At 61.4% G+C, this 21,954-nt stretch overlaps 1 long non-coding RNA gene across 1 annotated transcript; it reads right to left on the bottom strand.

Moving 5' to 3' along the window:
- Positions 1-11,568: 11,568 nt before the first annotated feature.
- On the bottom strand, positions 11,569-17,303 carry LOC120592815 (uncharacterized). The gene is made up of 3 exons (XR_005650209.1): positions 17,259-17,303; positions 16,317-16,583; positions 11,569-15,693 (listed from the first exon to the last, which is right to left on the bottom strand). It is a non-coding gene; the product is annotated as an uncharacterized LOC120592815 (long non-coding RNA).
- Between the last annotated feature and the right edge of the window lie 4,651 nt (positions 17,304-21,954).

Raw genomic sequence — 21,954 nt, 5'->3', positions numbered from 1 at the left:
CATGAAATTCACGTTGTAGATGAAGCAGGAGAAGCTCCGTGCGGCTGTGCCTTCCTGACCTGGGGAGAGGCAGAAACAGGGTCGTTTTCGCCGGAAGGTTGACAGGAGGTGGAGCGGCCGGCTTCGTGGTGTGCACGTCCCCCGCATCGCAGAGACGCGTGCATGCCAAACATCCGTGGCATCCTGCGCAAAATGAAAGTGGGAACCCTTCCAAGCTCATCTTATGAAGACAGCATCACCCCAATTCGAAGCCAGACAATAAGATACGAGAACACAGAACTACAGGCCGATTTCCCTCACGCACACAGATCTGAAGACTTTCACCCAAATGCTAGCAAACCCAACCCAACAGCACGTTGAAAAGGTGACATGCCGTGGCCCGGTGGGCTTCACCGTGGCACACAAGGATGGCGCAGCGTGTGCCAATCAGCCAGTGCGATGCACCCCATTCACAGAACGAACAGTGAAAACACACGATTATCTCAACAGAGGCGAAAAAAAAATCTGACAAACTTCAACGTGCATTCCAGATAAAAACACTCAGCAGGATAGGTACCGAAGGAGCTTACCTCGACACAACACATACCAAATACGAAAAGCCCCCAGCTAACGTCATACTCAGACGAGACAGGCTGACAGCTTTTTGTCTAGGATCCTGTGCAAGGCAAGGGCGCCTGCTCTCACCGCTTCTGTCCGACATCATTCTGCAATTTCTAGCTGAAGCAGTTGGACAAGAAAAAGACATAAACGCATCCAAAGCAGAAAGGAAGAAGGAAAACCATCTCTGTCTGCAGGTGATATGATCCTATAGGTAGAAAACCCTTAAGACTAAACAAACAAACAAACAAACACCAAACAAAACAAAATAAAAAAATAACGTAAAAAAGGTAGAATAAAAAATAAAATATATAAAAAATAAAATAAAAGTAAAGATAAAATAGAATAGAATAGAATAAAATAAATAAAATAAAAGCAATAAAGTAAAACAATGTAGAATAGAATAAAATAAAATACAAAACAAAATAAAGTAGAGCCAAAGAAATAAAATAAATAAAATATGAAATACAATATAAATAAATAAAATAAAATAAAGTAGAATGGAGTAAAATAAATGAAATAAATAAAATCTAATGTAAAATCAAATAAAAATAAATAAAATAAAATAAGGTAGACTACAATAAAGTAAATTGAAAACAAAATAAAATAAAATGACGAAACAGGAAACGGCCGCGGAGGGCGGTGGGTGTTAAGTAGCAGGACTGTGACGGTCGCTTCACAGGTAACAAAACTTCAAGTCATTTACCTTAAACGTGTACAATTCTGATCTTCCAATCACGTGTCGAGGAAGCTGTAAAAGGGGGGTTCCGTCCGACTGCAGTGGGGCGCAGAAGATGAGGGGAGGCTGTCCTACCTGCGTTGGTGAAGGAGAGTCTCTCCGTGATCTGTCTCTGGCCGGCGATGGCTGTCACGTTGAACGTGATCCCCGCGTGGAGGACGTAGTTCCAGAAGGAATAGGAGCACGGCTTCTCCGCGAGCTACACACGGGCGAGCGGCTGCTGAGCCAGACGACACTGACCCCCTTCCCGCTTCGTGGGGCTTGCTCTGACACCGACCGTGACGCCACCCGCCTTCGGCCTGAACCCTCCCCCATGCCCGGGCCTGGCTCCCGGTGGAGGTCCCCATGCCAACCTGCAGGGGGGACCCCAACTCGATCGCCCTCCCTGTCAGTGCGGATTTTGCTGAAATGCAGATTCTGGGCCAGGAGGCTGAGATGCTGTGTTTCTAATGCGCTGTCGAGGGATGCGGGTGGAAGCCGCTCTGAGCAGCGAGGTCCCATCCCACCGGCCTCGGCGAGGAGCTCGAGGCGCTGCTGTCTACGTCACTGCGTTTCCTGGTCCTGTCTCAGAGCCACGGCCTGCTGTGGGCGTCACGGCTGCGCTGTCCCCGAGTCGGCCTGTGGACCTCGTTTCCATTTCTCTCTCGGGGCGAAGTGTGCCCTGTCTGCGCAGGTGAAGTGCGCCCTTCCACGCAGCAGAAGGCTGCTGTGGGCTGGGGACAGGCGGCCCCTTTCCCTAAGCAGCTGAAGGGGCACGGGGTCCGAAAGCCACCGAAGAGACGGGGTGCCTCCCCCCGTCACAGTCACACAGCACGTCGACCCCCTGAGTCGCCCCTGGAAATTCAGGGAGCGTTGGGGAGCTCACTTGGGGTCTGTGCCTGCTGCTCTGGGCCCCCGTCCCGCGCTCCAACCACATTCCTGTGCTCGGGCGGCCGAACGTCCCTGAGCGTCCCACGTCCCCTGGGGGCCTGCAGCCTCTGCAGCTCTGTCCTCACGGAAGCTCAGAGCTCGGACTCCTCCCCTGCGAGCATGTCTGCTGCCCCCTCCCCCGTTTAGTGTCAGATGGTTCCCAGGGAACGTCTCGGTCCCCCAGACAGTCAGGCCACCGGCGGCCACGTCTTGCTCACGGGCCGGCACGTCCCTGGGGCAGGTGCAGCACTCACTGCGGCCCGTGTCCCGTGTCCCGTGTCCCGGGCAGTGTTTGTCACTGCTACCCGCTGCTGTCTGATTCTAACGGGAGGAGATCTGTGTAGGGCCGGGGTCCCCGACCCCCGTCCGTGGGCCGGTCCCGGCCGCTGGCCTGTCAGGAACCGGGCCGCACAGCCGGAGGTGAGCGGGGGGAGCGAGCGAAGCGTCACCTGCGTTCACGTTCGCTGCCCGGCGCCGGCATCGCCGCCTCGGCTCCACCTCAGGTCAGCGGACTCTAGATTCTGACAGGAGCCCGGGGCCCTGGCGCCCCAGAGGCTGGGGACCGCTGGCATGAGGGACCCCAGGAGCGTGTCAAGCCGTCCTACCTTGATGCTGACCGGTCCTTCTTCCTTGTGGAGAATCTGACAACCGACGGCGGTAGTGTCTCCTCCGCAGTCCCAGCACAGCGTCATCGTCCACGGGTCGAACTGGAGATTCAGGTGGGGCGTGGGATCCGCGGCTGCAGGACCTAGAACACGGGGTCACCGGATGCGAAGCTGAGTCCTGCTTCCCCTCCCCCCGCCCCGCAAAACCTACGCGCCCCACGTCTTGTCAGCGACGATCAGGGCGGGCACCTGCCGTCCCCTTCCCCTGTCCCCCAGGTGGCCCAGGACCTCGGCCGTCCCCCTCTCCCCATCGTTCCTTCCTTCCCGGCGTCCTCGGCCCTGCTCCGTGGGGACGCGTCTGCCGTAGGGCTGAACGAAGACCAAGCACGTGAGAATCAGCTATGGGTTCAGTTCCCGCGGCAGTAAGGCCGTGGGCCACCGTCACCGGCATCCGGCATGCGGGTTGGAGACAGTAGAACCTGTCACCGTGGATGGAGCAGGAGGCTCGGCCCAGCGCTGACCGGAGGGGCTGCTGGTCCGGGGAGGACGTAGGGTGTGCCGAGAAGCGGGTGCCGTGGGGTGGCTGAGCGGGCTACGTGGCTTTGTCCGCTCGGTCCTAAGCTGGGGAAGCCGTCCGGTTTTGACCGGGGCCCGTTATTTCGGGGCCGACGGCTGCAGATGCTCCAGTCCGCCGTGCGGAGCGTCACGGGGTCAACAATGTGGCTCGTGCTCGTCCAGCTCACGGGCGGGCTGGCTTCCCGGGCAGGGGCTGCAGGCAGGCGGCTTTGGGGGCTGGTCCCCTCAGGCCGAGCTCAGACCCGTCATCACTGGGTCCGGCCACCGTCTGCTCGCGTATCGCGTCTGTGCCTCGTGCCCGCAGCGTCCCTCAGCCTGGTGCCACGTGTCCCTCCCGGGGACACCTTGTTGCAGGTGCTCAGGGTGAGGGGTCAGGCTGTCCCCACGGCCGCCACAGGCTTCTCCGCCTCGCACGTCACACAGGCCTCGTGCACGGGGAACGTCCGTCTCCAACGGCTGTATTTTTTTTCACCTCTATCCTTCCTAAAATGGTGCCGGGCTGATCACCGATAACATCCACGGGCAGTGACACTGCTGGCCAATGGGACTGTTCAGCTAATGTCCCTTTGCCACCTGCCGGGATTTGGGAACCGGGCGCTGCGTGGCCTCAATTTGCTTGTTCTCTTCCTGGACAAGCCGGGGTGTTAGTTCAGTCCCTGCTGGAACCCCCCGTCCTCAGCACCCCGGCGCCAAGTACCCCAGGCATCTCGTCTGTGTCACACAGGTGACATGGGCACGTGCTTGCGGAGCTGGTTGAGTAAACGCTAGACGCCTGGTCTCACCCACAGTGTCCCCCTTGCTGATGGCTTCAGGTGAAGCCACGCAGGTGCTCGGGGGCCACCTGTCCTGTCTGGAAGTGCCCCATGGGGTGTGAGGCTGCCAGGTAGAGGGCAGTCACATGCCATCAACGTGAGGACGCAATGAGATGGGACGGACATAGTGGGGTGTGTCCCCAGATGCCCCCAGACGCCAGGGTCCAGACATGGGCGCGGCCGACGGGGTCGGCACACGCTCACTCACCCGGGGGCTCCTGGATCAGCAGGAACGCCGGCTCCAGCAGCATCGAGAGCAGCACGGCCGTGGCCACGGGTCCCATGGCACCTCTCAGGGGACGGCAGGCGCTGGCGGCAGAGGGTGACGTTTAGAGGAGATCAAGTCTCCAGGGTCCCTGGCGGGTGGCGCACCCGGGGAGCTGCGCCGGGCTCACGCCGAACCCAGGACACCCGCACGCCCCGTCTCCTCGGTCCAGTTAGTCACGTCTGTGAGGCCCCTTGGCCATGCGTGCGTGACACACTGTCCCGGGCCGTGGCTGCTGTCCGTCCCCGTGCTGGGTCCCAGGCAGAGCAGAGGCTGACAGGGACTGCTGTCCACTGCGATGTCGTCTGCAGCCTCCGTGCCTTCCGGCCTCTGCTGTCCTTGCACAAGGCCGTTGTCCCCACTGGCCCAGCCTGGGACCCACCCCCTGGCTTCCTCCTTCGGGAGGAGATAGTTCCTCAGAAAGGCGGGGACAAGCGGAGCCACGTCCCCCACTGGGCACGGACGGGGATTCCCCAGAGGCCCGCGGTGCTGTCACACACGTCGGCATGCCCGCCTGGCACGCGGCCTGCCACCCCGCCTGCCACCCCGCCCGGCACCCCGCCTGGCACCCCGCCTGGCACCCCGCCTGCTGCTGCGGCCAGGACTCAGGGCTACGGCCCCCACGGCCCGTACTTTCAAGGTGCTTTTCTCGGGGGACGAAATCGGAGTCCCCTCTCTGAGTGTCCCTTTGGCTCCCAGCTGTCTCACGGTCAGAGCGGATTTGGGGACCGGCGCAGGAAATGGTGTCGCGCACGCCCACGGCAGTCGTCTCCACCTTCATTTTTACTTTTTGTAAAAAACGAGTTTCACAGCCATTAAAGAGCGTAAGTGAAGGAAGAAAAACCGAGCAGAGGGAGGGAGGGAGGGGAAACGAAGCGGGCCGCGCACGCAGGGCCGTGGAGGGCACGGGGAAGCCCGTGACGCGGCGGGGCCGTAGGGAAGGCGGCCGACTCCGGCTCCGGGACCCGGCACGCAGTGTCACGGCGAAGCCAGGCGCTCCCAGGAGGGGAACCTGTGACACCGTCATACGTCGCACAGACACAGGCCAGCACCACGTGGTGTCACCTGCATGTGCAAAGTAACAAAACGAGGGGACAAACCAAACAGAAAGAGCCTCGGGCATCGGACCACAAGCTGAGGCCGCCGGACGGGCGGGGGCCGGGGGCGGAAGGGGCAGTTACAGGACAGTCCGGGGACGTGCGCGCCGCACAGGGGCCACCGTCAGCAGCCTGCGACTTCCGCGTGCGGTGCCCCGTGGGGCCCAGACAAGGGGGTGGCTTCGTACGCCGCGTGCGTGTCGGGACAGTGTGCTGCGCGCCGGACAGGAGCATCGCATCGCATCCCAATGCAGCGAAGCGGACGCGTGGAAACGCTCTGGAAACCTCCGTCAGCGGGGGGCGCTCTGCCTGCGCCCGGCCCCCGCGGTTCCTCTCAGCTGTGTACTGTCTGTGACTGTGTTTCCTGTCACTGCTTTGGTTTATGGGGTCGACCGGTCTAGACGCTGCGAGTCTGTTCCTGCTGTGTTAGTTTCCTGGGGGCTTCGTAACAAACGCCCCCTGATCCCCCTTCTCCCTGCCCGTTCCCTGCCTTCCCACGTCATCTGACCTCATCGGTCATCCATCTAACCCACCATGTGTCTATCTATGGTCTTGCCCAAGCACTTGCTACTTTCTTTTTCTTCTTCATGGCATCTTGCCATTGATCTCCATAAACAATTGCTCATCGCCATTCATCGCTTGTCATTGTCTATCTATCTACGCATTATCATTCATATCTGTCTATCTATCTATCATTTATCCTCATCTGTCACATTTATCTATCTACGTATTTATCTTCCATTCATCTATCTATCTATCATCTATCTATCTATCTACGTATCTATCTATCTACCTATGTATCTACGTATCTATCATCTATCTATCTATCTATCTATCTATCATCTATCATCTATCATCTCTCTACAGAAGACTTGTCAGCTCCCCTGACCCCGGCTCCCCCGTGCCCATCGTCACCGACACGAACTGTGCAGACACCTGTCAGGTTCGTGTCACGGTGTCTCCGCCCCAGGCTGCCGTTCACCTCGCACGCCGAGCCACCTCTGCGTGGACGTCCCCTGCGCGTGTGCTGAGGGAACGTGCAGTCTCTCAGGGGCCGCGGGCTCTCGAGGGGCCTTTGGTCCCTTAAGCACGTTCTGCGGCCGCAGCGCTGGGCACTGCCGCCTGCGTCCACTTCGCTGTGCTCCCCGGGGGACACCACGCAGCCCGCGATGCTGGCCTCCCGCCCCAGCCCGTCCCCTCGTGGGGCCCCTCGCGTTCTGTGGAAGAGGAAATACGGCCCCCAACCACGACCATCCAGCGTCGCCATCTCCCACGTATGACCTTGTGCGCCCAGTGGGGACGCACATGCTTCCTCCTGCTGCGAGCCGGGCCCCGCCCCCCCGCCCTCCTGCAGGGCTTCTGGGAGGGGGCTGCACACAGTGGGGGGCTCCTCGCCACACCCCCAGGATGTTGGGCGGCGCCTTCCCCGCCGTAGGCTGCTCCCCAGTTCCCCTTGCTGCTCTCTGCCTCTGGCTTGCTTTCCGCACCTCACCTCTGGGCGGCTCTCCGGGGGGGCCCCCCTGCAGGGCGTGGCACCTTCCCGTGGTCACACAGCTGCTCCCTCCGCTTTCCATGCCCCCCACGAGCTCCCCGCAGTCTGTCTCCCCTCCCCTGCTCGGAGGCGCCCTCCCCAATGGTTACTGGACCGGGCGGGTGGCAGGCGCCCGAGCCCGCACCCCCTCCCGCGACGGGCGAGGCCCCGATCCGCCTCCCAGCCGGTCCCCTGGCCGCAGTTCCCCATTTGGCTTCCTCTACACGAAACGCCCTCTTCCTTCTCCAAACTCATCGTGGCGCGCGGTCCCCAACCTCTGTCAGCTGGCCTGTGACTGTGACTCCAATGGACCGCTCATCGACTGCCCGGGCAGCATAATTTTTCCAATAAACGGTTCGTGGCATCGTGCACCCTCGGCCAGGGGCTGTGGCCCACGCGGCCCCTCCGCAGCGTGCCGCGGCCGGCCCTGCCCTCCCTGGAGCCGCCGCCTGTGCCGCGTCCCTGGTCGCGTCAGGAAGCCGGCCCTGAGCTTCTTCCTCACGCCCGTCCCTGACATGGCTCCTGTGTCGTCCACACGGACGCAGCTGGAGCACTGAGCTCCAGACAGCGCTTCTCACATTCGAGCCACTTAGCAGGAGCACCCGGTGGGGCGAGCTCCCCAAAAGCAGAGCGACGCGCCCCATTGGGGGCTGCGGGGGACGCTGTGGCGAGTGCTGGCTGTGAGCTCACCGCGGTCTGGGGCAGGCTGTCAGTCCGTGAGTTCAGACCAGGCACAGACTTTACCCAGAATAAAGTGCCGCGCTCCCCAGCGGCAGCTCTGCGCTGGCCTGCGCTGGCTGCTGGGGCGCCCGGGACTCAGGGGCCCCGTCCCAGGCGTGAGGCGCACTGCTGCCAGCGTGCCGGGGCCTGGGCAGTACATCAGCCTTCACGCGGCCTGCGCCAGCTCCGGCTGCAAGCTGGCTGGCTGCCTGCGGGGCTGATTCAGTGCTTCTGGGGGCGCCTACTCCCCGCCGTCTGTCCCCCCCGCCCTGTCATGCCCACTCACCTGGAGCCAGAGCCGCCAGCAGCAGCGGCAGCAGCAGGACAGGGCAGGCGGCAGTGAGGGCACTCAGGGACCACGGAGTGCAGGGACCGGCCTGCCCCCCGGCGCTGGGGTCTCCCCCATAGCCACGCCTCCGTTCCCCGTGTGTCCTGACGCCCTGACACTCACCGAAACAGGAGCACACGCCGGTGCCACGGCAGAACAGAGACGTCACCCGAGACCTTCCTTCCTCCCCAGAATTCCCTCCCGCTTCCTGTCACCTTCTGTGGACACCCTCCGCTTCTGTGTAGGCGGGTGCGACACACCCTGGCACGCTCGGCGTGAGTGTGCAGCACACGCACCTACACGCACACACGTACGCACACACCTGTGCCATCCACGAAGTGCCGAGAAGACCGAGCCCAGAATCGCCGTGTGCACTCGAAGCCGGGGCGCAAAGCGCAGGGTGCGAGGCCCGCAACACGGCGCTCGACACGCGGCAGCAGCACAGGGAGGAGGCGGCGGGGAGCCTGTCCCTGTCCCCACGTCTGTCCCTGTCCCCGTCTGTCCCGTCCCACCTGTCCTGTCCGTCTGTCCTGTCCCCACACCTGTCTGTCCCCATTCTGTCCCTCCCCACACCTGTCCTGTCCCCGTCTGTCCCGTCCCTGTCCCTGTCCCCTGTCCCCAGCCAGAGGACGTGCTCTGTTAACATCACCCGTAAAAGCGATGTCTTCCCCGACAAGGCGGTCACACCCGAAACCGCTTCGACTGGACGCCGGCCTCCTGGGCTACCCGTTCAGGGAGAAACTCAGCACAATGCTTGGGTGCATCGGTTTACCGAACACCTGCCCTGTGACTGCTCCGCGGAGCTCCGGGCACCATGCGACATCAGCAGCCTCGGGAAGCCCGGGGACCAAGCCTGTGACGGTATAGGGCTGGCGGCATAACCGAGCAGGGCCTTGCCTGAGGTGCAGGCGGAGAGAGCCCAACACTCAAAGACACGTCGCCTGCAGAACACAGAGAGAGCTCAGCTCGTAGCCACAGCGAGAGCGACGACGGAGGCGAGGTGAGGCGGGGAACTCGCTGCTCCGGCCCGCGTCGTCTTGGCGTCCTGCGGATAGAGGCTGGGGACCGCGGGGCGCAGGGAGACGCTGCCCTGAGGCCGGACGCGCTCCATACCCTTCTTTTCTCACACGCGGGATGGACACTCACCACCCTTGCAGCCCTTGGGTCTCTGCAGGAGGAAAAGGCCCGACACGCCTGTGGCTGCCGGAGCTGACCCCGCGGGCCGGCCATCCACACCTGCTCACGGCAAAGACCGGGCTGGGCCTGGCCCACGCCCTGGGACGTCCCATGCGACCCTGGAGCGCGTGTGCTGCCCTACGCCACGCCCTCGTCCACCTGCGACTTCGGGTCACGCGGCATGAGACCTGCAGACGGCCAGCCTTGCCGAAGTCCCCTGGGTGGGCCCCGGCCTGGCTCGCTGTCCCACGTCACCGCTGGGAGCCGCTAGCGCTGTCCGTACCACTCCACAGAGGGAGGACGCCGGGCCTGAACCACGTCCGTCCCGGCCGCTGCCGCGGGCACCACCGGTCTCTGCCGATTGTCACCCGTGTGTCTTCGCCGCACTGGACCACAGCTGTGAGTCTAACGGCTGCTCTGAGCCCTGAGTCTCCCTTGTGGGCCGTTGAAACAGAGGGCGGGCGCGGAGATGCCGACATGGTGTCCAGTCCCTGTCACGCAGGCCACCGTGTGTGGTCAGGCCTGACGCACGCGGACGACGCTGCCGATCGGACGGGCGGGACACAGGGCAGCTCGCTGCTGCGCGCCGGCTGCGTTTCCAACTCTGCTTCACGGTTTTTCTCTCGGCCTCTTCAGATCGGCTCAGAACTGCCCCCAGGGAATGGGCGAGGGGACGAGAGTGAGGGACACCTGCTCGGGTCTTGGGGACAGCAGGGAGCTCCGCGTGGGGGGATGGGGCCCAGGTCGTCCAGCGTGACCAGCAGCTTACTGTGCTGCTGCCGACTAAACACTGTGACTTTAAGCGAACGGGCTGTGTGTTCCCTTTTCTACTCTCTCTCTCTGTGGAACTTGGAATTTTTAGTGACTCAGGAAGCATTAACCTTTGCTGTGTGTCGCATTCCGAGAACGAGATGTGGAAGTGCACGCAGCCCACAGTCTGCTAAGAACTCGCGATGAGGGAAAGTTGCACTGCTCCTCCCAGCGGTGGCCCTCTTCCCCTGTCACCGCAGCTGGTGGCCGTGAGGGCTCAGATGTCCCCCCCAGCCAGGTGGCCCGAAAGGAAATGTGGAGAAAGAGCCAGACCTCCTACATGGCCTCCTTCCTTTGAAAAGAAGACTCGGCCGGTCTCCAAAGCAGAGTCGATGAACCATCAGCAACCGTATTGTGCTGGTGCTGATGGTGGTGATGGTGATGATGTTGATGATGATGGTGGTGATGGTGATGATCATGATGGTGACGACCGCGATGGTGCTGATGGTGGTGATGATGGTGATGGTGATGGTGATGGTGATGGTGATGCTGCTGCTGCATGATTCTAAACAGACAGACAGACAACACGTTGTCGACTCCCACGTCTCTCTCTAGACCAAGTTTTAGGACCAGCACGTTGCTTCGCAATCTGCATCAGTCGGTGTTCTGCAGAGACACGGAGCCCGTGGAACGTGAGTCTGCGTGGAGAGACGCACGTGTCTCCGGGAGCAGGCTGCTGTGGCCGTGCAGGTCGAGCCGTCTATGCTCCGCAGGGGGGACTCGCGGGCCGCAGACACCGGGGCAGGCGCCCGCTTCCGCAGGCCGTCTGGGCGCGGAATTCTTCCTAAGTGCGACCGGGAGTATCCCGCGGTGATACTCAATGGACGTGTCCTGCCACAGCACACCACGAACTGTCACCGCTCCGTTTCCTGCTGGACAGAGAGCCCTTCACCCTAACCACTGCAGACGCCCCAGAATCCGCTCAGAAAGCCCCTCCTTCACACGCCGCGCCCTGACAACCTCCAGGCACTCAGAGTCCAGGACCGCAGACAGACACACGCGTGTGTCCGTGTGGATGTAACGTCAGCACACGCGCGTGCACGCCGAGGGCTTGTTCACACGTCCACCGTCCGGGCTTCATCCTGCTTTGACGGTACTTTCTTTCCACTCTAAGGAAATGCAGACATTGCCACGCACGTGTGCAGACAGGGATTTTACACACACACGTTTCCATTCATCTTCACAAGACGCAGCTGCGTGCAGCCACGGGTCCTGCGCTGCGAGGGGCGTCCGCCCCCCGGCTTATCGCAGAGAAGCATCTGGCAGCCTCTCAACCGTCGCCCCCTTAAACGGGAGGATGACACTGTCCCGTAGTCCCCCAGTGCACACGACGCAGGTGCGAAAAACGATGTCACGTGTGTGCAACGTACGGAAATACATGTATGACACAGGTGTTTCCCATGCTCCTTGTCGATCTCTATTTTATTAACTTTTCAATGACAGTTGACACCAAGCTGTGAGTTGCAGGTGCACAGCTCCGCGCTGACACATTCACATAACGCACGCAACTGACCCCCCCGATGGGTCTCGCCCCCACCGGGCACCACGCCTGCTCGTCACAATGTCACCGACGATGACTCGCGTGTTCTGTTCATGTCCTCATGACCCCTGGGATTCAGAAGGGCAAACCGGCGGTTGCAACACACTTTTAAGGGGACAGAGGGGGAGGAAGCCAGACGTGTGAGGTCACGTGTGCACGATGGAGTAACAGCGCCGAGCGTGTGTTTGCGGGCCCGCGGTTTCACAAAAATCTACTCCAGGGCCCTTGGAACTTTCTGGAACCAGGCCACAGTCATCAGAACACTTCCTGGAAGAGGGGACAAACCCATTTCCAAGAAGTTCGAGCTCCCGCCCAGTGGGCACCGTCTCCTGCCCTGGCAGGGAATTCTCGGGGGTTTCCGGTTCCCACCCCTCTCTGTGGGATGGGACGCAGCTGCCTGAGGCCCCCTCCGGGGACCGAAGTCCCAGGACTAGGTCGGTTGGGGGCGCTGGCCCATCGTACAGAGGGGGGCCCATGCAGCCAGCCCATGCACCCGACGGCCGCTCACCTGTGTTCGGGTCGACCTGGCGCTCTCTCCCTGGGGACACTCACATTTGGGGACACTCATACCACAACTGGTGTGTAGTGGATCCAACCTTCAAATCTGACGGGACCTTGTGTGTCCCCGCCTGGATGTGCTCCGGCCCCGCCTGTAAATTCAGCCACTGGCTCTCGCGTCCACGCCCGGAGCAGAAGCCTGACTGTCAGTGCGCTGTCTACACACAGCAGTGCCAGGCGCTGAGGGCCTCAGGGGCGGGACCAGCGTCCTTGAGCTGGAAGCAGGAGAGGGAGCCGGGGTCAGGACAGGGGACCAGGGGATCAGGACGTGGGAGCTGGGGGCTCAGGACAGGGGGCCGGGGGCTCAGGACAAGGGGACTAGGGGGTCATCCAGAGCCCCGCTGAACACTGAGCCCAGGGACAGCAATGCTGGGAGGGCGGCAGGGCAGAGGCCAGTGTGGACTGTCCCCGCTTACAGGAGCAGGATGAGGACACGGGAGGGGCTGTGCCACCGTGGGCCATCCTTGACACACACCCCCCCGCACACACACGCAGAGCCTCCCATTCGCCGGCAGGTGGCGGTGGTACCCGGTGGCACACGGTGGCTTGGCAGTGGGCGTTGAACGGCAGTGGCTGTTGCAATCCCAGCTCGGGAATCCCAGGCTTGCGGTTCTGTCCTTCCCCACAAACCCCGGGGCGGAGGCACGTCCCCAAAGCAGGAGACACCTGCGAGGGGAGGAGGGAGGAGGGAGGGAGGGGCTCAGAGACCAGGTGGCCCAGCGGGAAGCTGGTGACAGCTGCGGTTTGTGTTGGCCACCCCCTGGCTGAGTCTCGGCCGCCCCACGATGGACTCTGCCACCCGGACAAGTGCGAGGCCCGTCTGAGCCTGCGTCTCTTCGCCGGTAAGTGGAATGATAATCGCTCCTCCTTGCTGCAAGGTGCACGGGGGGCTCCGATGGATTCAAATGATGAAACTGTTCAAAAAATGAGATTCGGGGGTGGGAAGCTCCAGGACGTGCCCTGGAGTCCGTTCACGCCCACGCCGCATGTGCGTGATCGGCGGCTGCGTTTGGACGTGTGTGTTTCCGGGCCGGGGGCCTCCCCCGTGGCCTGCGGCCCCTCGGTGCTCCGTCTGCCCCCCTTGCCGTGGGCCCCATCGCCCCCGCCTGCCACACCACCTGCTGAAGACGCCAGCCCCCTCTGCAGACGCCCGTGTCCTCTCGCCGAGGCTGTCCCCTGCCTGCGGCCCTGCTCCCCTATCGTGGGCACCTTCTCTTCTCCTCCGCAGTTCGATTTCTCTCCCATAGTCTGAGATCAGGGGCCCTGCCCAGGTCCCCGTCTCTGTACCCTGCCTGGAAATCTGCCCTGACCTTCCAGCTGGAGACTGGAGCAGTCACAGTGTCCCCTGGCCTGTGTCCCGTTTCTCGGCATCACTGGCCTGTGTTGTACGACCGGGGTGGGTGCAGAAGCGACTCTGGGCCCGGTGAGGACGCGCTGGACGCAGACGCCACGGCCGCGCTCCACGGGGACATAAAGGCAGGCGTTTCTGCTCGTGCTGTACCTATGCAACGTTTTCTGTCTCATGTAACCACATAAATAATGTATAAAACCATCACATGAGCTTATGTCACATACGATGTACACAGGAAGCAGTGCATCTCACGTCTGACATACGTCATATGATGTACTTTATACAATATATGCTTTTATGTAACACATGCATTAACTTTCACATGTTATATATGTTCATATACATGTTTCTATAGCAGGAAATTTGTACTTTTATGTAACATATGTGGTATGTACTAATTATTTGTAACGTATACATTATATACTCATGCAATATATATTGCATTTTACACATTACATATATATGTGCTTATATTACAAAATATGTACTTTCATGTAATAGATGTGTGCTATTATAAATTTTTTGTTTATGTAATATACTTTTGTGTAATGTATACAATTATATATAACAGAGATGATATTTACTATAATGTATACTTTCATGTGACTTTATATGCATTACAGATATTTATGTCATATGTAATGCATAGTTTTATGTATCGTAGAATTTATTATATATTGTTATATTTTTAATTATATATTAAAAGCACGAACCTAAGTCTAATTAGACTCGGAGCGTACCGATTTGGGTCTATTTCATGTTTGAAAGCATCACGTCCACCCATGACCTCGGGGCGAGGCCTTATTTACAAACGGGGTCTGTGCAGATATTAGTGAAGGGTCTGAGCCGAGTTCTCCTGGAGCAGATGGCCCTAGACACAGTGACACTGTCCTTATAGGGACAGTAGGGGAGACACAGACACAGAGGAAAAGTCACGTGCAGATGGAGGCAGAGATGGGAGGGACGCGGCCACCAGCCCAGGGATGCCTGGGGCCCCCAGACGCTAGATGAGCCAGGGAGGACCCTCCCCAGAGTCTCCGGAGGGAGCAAGGTCCTGGGACACTTTGCTGTCACCCTGCTGGTCTCCGGGACGGGGGAGGACACATGTCTATTGTTTGAAGCCGCCTGGTGCGTGGCAGGTTGTGACGGCCACTGCAGACACTCACGTCCTGGATTTCGGGGGGCTGGAGATGACATGGGAGCAAGATGCCCTGGGCGCTGTGCCTGCAGCAGCTGTACCCAGAGCAACCGGCCGCGCTCCGGCCGATGACAGCAGAAGGGACATGTCCCTCCTGCTCCGTGCAGCCTGACAGCGTGTGTCCTGGGTGGATTTCTCAGTCGGAGAAGGAAGCTTCTCTTGGCCACCTGGGTGACGGGTGAGCAGGCATGGGAGGTACGGGCAAAGTCCCTGGTCTGAGGCAGAGTGCTGGCCGATGGCAGGACCTTCTTCGTCCTCTGTGCTCCAGGAGGGCTGGACGTGCCTGGCGTGTGGACCGTCTTCGCCTTCGTGCCCACAGTCTGCAGAGTCAGGCCCGAGCGCGCTGCCTGTCCCAGCTGCGAGCCCCGCCGTGTCTCTCCTCACGCCCTCCCTCATCGCGTCTGCAGATTCTCCAGCACGGGGGCAGGAGGCGCCTGTGCAGTGTCCCCACGCCTGGCTCCGTCCCTGTGCTTTGTCCCCAGCACGGGGTCTCCAGGACATAGGAACGTGCTGCCCGCTCCCTCTCCTGCCTGCTCTGTGCCCCGTGCTGCCAAACGCAGCGTCCCTTCCGAGCCCTGCTCTGCTGCACTCGTTCTCCAGAGGCAGCTGCTGACCCCTAGCGACCGAAACTTCTTGTCCAGGCCCGACAGGGAGCACGAGCTCTCAGAGGGCCAGCAGGTCCTGGGTCCCGCCCAGCAGGAAGTGGGGATGCGGGTGTTCCTGCCCGGTGGGGGACAGCGCCTCGCAGGGTGGCTCGGGGACTTCAGTCGCTTACTGGGGCTTTTCTATTCCTTCCTTTCTGTCGCATCCTAAGTGCGGTCAGTGCGGCAGGAAATATGAGTGTCCCACGGAGGCCGAAGAAGTGACCGCCAAGCAGGGGCCTGAAACCAAGGAGATTTGTCCAGTAGCAGTCATGGGGGCCAGCACTGTGACATCCAGGGGTCCCAAGGCCTCGCTCCCTCCGGAGGTCCCAGGGGAGGGTCCTTCCTGTCTCTCCCAGCATCTGGGGGCCCCAGACATCCCTGGGCTGGTGGCCGCGTCCCTCCCATCTCTGCCTCCGTCTCCTCGTGGCTTCTCCTCTGTCTGCGTCTCTCCTCTTCTCTCACAAGGACACTGTCCCTGGGTTTAGGGCCACCTGCTCCAGGGGGAGTCACCTCAGACCCTTCACTTAGTCCCGTCTGCACACTCCCAGCTGTGGGCTTCTAATGTCAGCATTTTGGAGGGAACGATAATTCAGCCACACGGGGACAGCGGCCAGAGCATCTTGGACAGACTGCGCCTGGCCACAGAGCTCCCGGTGCCCACTCTGCCTTCTGAGGTGAGTGTCTCGAAGGGCAGGAAGGCATCTGTCACCAGGTCCTGTGGGCGGGTCCCAGGACCGGCTCCCTCTGTGACAGCTCCTGCTCCCCTCTAGCCTGGACGAGAAGTTTTGGTCGCTAGGGGTCAGTAGCTGCCTCTGAGCTGTGCAGCTGCTGCTCCACAAAGGGGCCGCCTGTGTCCTCACCCTGTCACCTCAGCGATCTGAGGGACCGTCCTTGGCTCAGACGGACTGTGCCCGCCTGAGGCCCCGCCTGAGTTTTCCTCCCCTGGCCGAGCCAGGTCCACATGCTGGGTGGGGTGAGTCGTCCACTTGGGCTGGGGGTGGCCGTCCCAGACGCATCCCCTCCCTGTGCGGGGGCTGCAAGGCGTCTCAGGCTGGGCCCGAAGGCGTCTCAGGACGCGCGTGCTCTTCTTGGAAGTCGCATGCTGCCCTCCCCAGGGATGCCGTGGGCTGTGCACACAGACGAGATGAGCACACGCATGGGACGGGCACTCCCTGGGCACACTCGGCACGGCCCGCCAGGCAGAAGCAGCCGTGCAACCAATAGGGACGAAGGACAGGGACGGAATCCCCAGCAGGTCGGGCCGGTGAGGCTGCCTGGCCCCACGGGAAGGCTCCGCCTGTGTGCAGTCCCCCGACCCGCGCTGGCCCTGACCCCCGCCTGTGTGCCTCTGCCCCGCCTGGAGGCCGGGAGCCTCGGAAACGGGGTCCAGAAGCCCGGCCAGGAGACTCATCTTCTCAGATGCTCGGTGACCGGTTTTGAAACCTGGCAGCAGCGCCCTCCCCTCCCACTCACGGCGCTGCCGCTGCAGAGCGGGCCGCCCCTGCGGAGCCCGGGTCCCCGCTCCTGCTCCAGGGAACCTTTCAGCCTGGGGGCAGAAGGAGAGCCACAGGAGGGGTGCCGGGCAACAGCCCTGCTGCGGTCCCCGGACAGAGCCAGGATCTCAGGGGCCAAGTTGCTCAGTCAGGGTGTCACCGGCCAGCAGTTCTCATTCCCGTAGCACACACGGACACACGCACACACACAAGCGCACTCACATGCACAGCCACATAGCCACACACACACGCAGACACACGCACATGCACAGCTACTCCCAAAGGGCACCACCCAGTGTTCTCGCGCACCTGCCATGCGGCGCCGCCCCCACACTGTTCTGTTTCTGACCACAGTCCCGGAAGAGGCGGGGCTCGCTGCGGACAGTCCCCTCCCAGCTTCCCTGCTGCTCGCTGATCCCGCCCCGCCTCCGTGGTCTCTCAGTCTGCTTATGAGTCACTGGATTTCGGGTGACACCCAGGCTCATCCCAGTCACACCTAGGCTCACCCCACATTTCCACTCCTCACCCCAGACACCCACTCACCCTGAATTTCCATCCCTTACTGCAGGGGCCCTAACTCATCCCACATCTCTATTATTCACTCCAGAGACACCCTGCTCACCCCAAATTTTCATCACATACCACAGCACCCCAGTGACTCACGGCAGGGAACTGCCAGGCTCACCAAAATTTCCATCATTCATCCCAGGAATTGTCACTCCAAATTTTTATCATTTACCCCAAAGATTCCTGAATTGCTCCCCCAATTTCCATCACTTGCCCCAGAAAACCCACATACTCACCCCACATTCCATCACGTACCCAGAGACCCCTAGCTTCTCTGCCAGACTCCCACGATGGCTCCGCCATACCCCCCATTTCTGAGACAGGAAGGCTGCAGGGCTCGGTAGAGGAGGGACCGTGGGTGGCTGAGCTCAGTGGTGACAAACAGCTGGTGACCTTCAGGGCAGTAGCGGGCCAGGCGTCTTTCAGTTCCCTGTCCGTGTGTCAGGCACAGCGGTGTCCGCTCACCAAGTCGCCCGTCAGCGTCGCAGAGATGTCAGAGCCACAGGCCCTGGGCCACACAGCTGCAGATGGCCGTGTCCGTGCAGAAGGCACGCGGAGCTGTGGGGTCGGAGGATCCACAGACCGCCAGGTGGGTCCGATGACGACGGGGAGCGCGGGACCTCATCCCCAGCGCCTTTTCCTCCGTCTCACGGGGGCAGGCGGGACATGCAGAGTCCCAGGCCTCCGGAGGGACACGAGGGGGCATCGCCCTTCCAGACGTGTCCCAGGCCTCCCACACCGTCCTCCTTCCATCCCCCGTCCCGGCTTCTCTGCCAGGACCCTTTAGATTCCCTGTGTTTTGACAACAACGTGCAGAACAGCCTCCCGCGTGGCTGCCACGCTGCCGGCGTCCGGCTCCCCGTTCTTTCCAGGTCTTCGTCCGTGGACTGTCACCTCCGAGTCGGAGTCCTGTCTCCCTCTCCGTGCGCTTTTGAGGTCCTCCCCTCTCCCCTCAGTGAAGTTCCACCGAGTTTCGGGGCCAAGCACTGACGGTTCAGGTCAGAAACGGCTTTGTTTGCACATTTAAAGTGAAGCGGCCACGATGCCACGAGCGGGCAGAGCTGGGCAGAGCCGCGTCTCGCTGAGCCAGAGGCCCGGGGCCAGCGCCCACCTGGTGGGCACAGGCGCGCGACAGGCACACGGGATTCCAGCGTCTGAGCAGAGTCGTCACGTGGACGTGCAAAGAGGAAGTGAGCCGCAGCAGCCGGGCTCCCGGGGGCTGCGTGGGTGACACGGTGTCCGTGGGGACGGTGACAACGCTTGCCTGGCCCGCTTTTCCACTTCGCGTCACATCGACAGGCCCCATCCTGAAGTGCAAAGGTCAGCTTCCCTGTCACCCGCTCAGTTCCCTCTCTGAAGGAAGGGGGACGGGGTGGGAACTGCCGCCCTCCTCGGAGCCAGAAGCCCCGTGGGGGCCGCGTCACACGGGCGGTGACCTTACTCCAAGGGGATCGCTGCAGCGTCCCTCGTCCTCCACCGCGGTTCCACGCGGGCGAGTGTGGCGACCGCCCGCTCTGCCGGAGGTGCCCCAGGGCCGGGCTGGTTCTCCTGGAGTCCCGCGGGCCGGGGAGCTGGGGACGGTGCCCGGCACGGCCCTTCCGTGAGTACAGTGCGCGTTTCCGAGGTGGCGGCTCCCCGTCGGGAGGGTGACCGCTGCCGCACAGGCGGCCTGCGGGGCCCGGACGCCCAGCCCTTCTGCCAGGTGCAGGGACCGCGTTCCAGTGCGTCCCGCCACCGTTTATGAAACCGCGTGGTGCAGCCCCCGCCCGTCCTGACGCCCGGCGCTGGGGCGCGGGGCTGCGACGCGGGCGCCCGGGGACGCGGGGGCGGCGGACACGGCCCCCCCAGGCCGAGCGGACACCCATCGCCTCCGCAGCAACGGCCGACGGCAGACGTGGCCTTCGCGGACCAGGGCCCTCAAGTTTCACCGTTGTCCAGCAGACGCCGCGAAACGTCTGCGCGGGGCCGGGCGCCGCGGAGGAACGCGTCAGTCGGCGCGGCGACGGCGCGTCCGGGGGGCGGGGGCGCAGGAGGAGCGGGTGGCCCATTCTGAAGGGAGGACAGTTGTCGCCAACATCCACACGTGCGGCGGTGACGCCCGCGGTGCCCGGCGTGGCCGCCCTGTGCGGCAGACACGCTCCCTCCTGGCTGCGCTCCGGTCACCTTCGCACGACAACAGGTTCATGGCGAGACGTCAGCACTGGCTCCCGACTCTCCTGTCACCGCTGAGTCAGGACGGCTGGCTCCGCCTGGAAGAAAAGCCGCCTCCCCACAGTGCGGGCGGAGAACGCGGACGCAAAGCGCTTCACCGGCTCTCGGCCGTGACGGCCACACGCACGGACGCCGTGACGTGAACCACGCCCTGACGCCGTGACGTAGAACACGCTCTGTCGTCGTGACGTGAACCACGCCCTGACGCCGTGACGTGGCACACGCCGGATGCCGTGACGGGCACACGCACTGACGCCGCGACGTGACACACGCTCGGACGCCGTGACGTAGCACACGCCCTGACGCCGTGACGTGACACACGCTCGAACGCCGTGACGTAGCACACGCCCTGACGTCGTGACATAGAACACGCCCGGACGCCGTGACGTAGCACACGCCCTGACGTCCTGATGGGCACAGGCCCGGACGTCGGCCACATTCCCCGTTGTTACTCAGGTCGTCGGCACCAAGCACATTTCCCTCGTCCTGCCACCGTCACCACCGTCCATTCACAGGGCTCTCTCGTCGTCCCAAACTGCCGGTCAGTCCCATGCGACGCTCCGTCCCCAGCCTCCCCTCGCAGCCCACGTCCCCACCGGCCACGTCCTGTCTCTGTGACTCTGACTCCACTCACCGGCTAGCAGTGAACTCACAGCGTTTGTCCTCGTCCGCCTGACTCGTCCCACTGAGCATCACGTCACAGGGTCCCCCTGGATTGCAGCCTGCGCCGGCGTCCGATTCCTGTTCGTGCCCGCGTGACGTGCCAGGCGGGGGAGCACCGCCCTTTCTGTACCCCCCACCCACGGACGGACGTGGAGCGAGCTCCCACCTCTTGGCGATTGTGAATCATGCTGCTGAGAACAGGAGTTCAAAAAACCTGTCCAAGTCCCTAAGTTTAGTTCTGTGGGTGTTGTGGCCTGTATAGAATAGACCAAACCAAGTGTGCTCTCGAAGGCTGGTTATTAGCCGGCGGCTGTCCTGTCCAAAGGAGCAGCCCCGAAATGCCAAGATACAAGGTTTTTAAGCCCTAAATCCCATTCCTCATTCTGTCTTAAACACAAAGGTCTATTTCTCTCCTATTCACTACTTGTCAACCCACTGGTCAGATGTGCAAGCGGGGAGCACGGAAGCAGAAAGCTTGTTGTTAGAATGTTATGTTCCCATGGGCAATAGCCAGTGTTCCCATGGGCGATGGCCAAACAGTAATTTTCAGCTTATATACAACTGATTGTTTTTCATGCCACGCAAGCAAGCAGGGTTACACAGGCTAAAATTGGCAGTTAGCGTATGAGCTCATTGTTACAAGTTTCATGATTAACAGAATGTAGTCAGGGGTTCCAGAAACTAGGCCTAAGGTATAGACTTCCTTTGTCCAGTTTCAGGTTTTAATTATCCTTTAACCTTTTCACATTTCAGCAGGCTGTCACATGGGGTCTGTACCTAGGACAGGAATTGCCGGGCCCTTGGGTGACAGAAAACACACTTATAACTGAATGATTTTTGGAGGAACGCCATCCTGTTCTGGATCCTGGCTGCAGCAATTTGCAAGCCCGCCAGCAGTGCACGGGGGTGTCGAGAAGCGGGGGCGGGGTGCTGCCTTTACTGCTTGACCGCTCTACCCCAGACGGCTTGGCCTGCCACGGCCTCCAAAACCCCGCGGAAGGAGGGAGCTGCAGGAATCACAGCCGCTGGCACTCGGGGTGACCGTGCAGACACCTCTGCAGGCCTCGAGCTGCTCTGTTCACATTCTGAGGACATCAACACCACCGTCACCTACATCTTCACATGAGGGCGACGCAGACGGCAGGGAGAAGGCAGGGCTGTGACCGGGGGAAGGGAGTCTCTGCAGCACGTGGCTCTGGGGGGGGGGAACCTTCTTATTCTTCCTCTGGCAATGCAGAGATCCTTTTGGGGTCCCATTTTCACCCCCGACCAACTCCTGTGGACGCTCCAGCTGGCTGGGCATCTGGCATTTGGGCAGCACATGCACTGCGCTGAGTCGTGTACCCCTCAAGGAGAGTGACGTTCATTTTATTTGGAAGTAGGGTTTTCGTGACTAACTGAAGAGTGTGAGGTGACTAACTGGAGCAGGTGGCCCCAAACCCAGTGGCAGTGTCTTTATAAAGGACAAAAGAGGAGACACAGATGAGAAGCCACATGGAGATGGAAGCAGAGACAGGAGGGACGCGGCCACCAGCCCAGGGACGCCCAGGGCCCCCAGAAGCTA

The sequence above is a fragment of the Pteropus medius genome, unplaced genomic scaffold (genome assembly GCF_902729225.1).
Source record: "Pteropus medius unplaced genomic scaffold, Ma_sr-lr_union100, whole genome shotgun sequence".
NCBI lineage: Eukaryota > Metazoa > Chordata > Mammalia > Chiroptera > Pteropodidae > Pteropus > Pteropus medius.
This window is presented reverse-complemented; position numbering and strand designations above follow the sequence as displayed.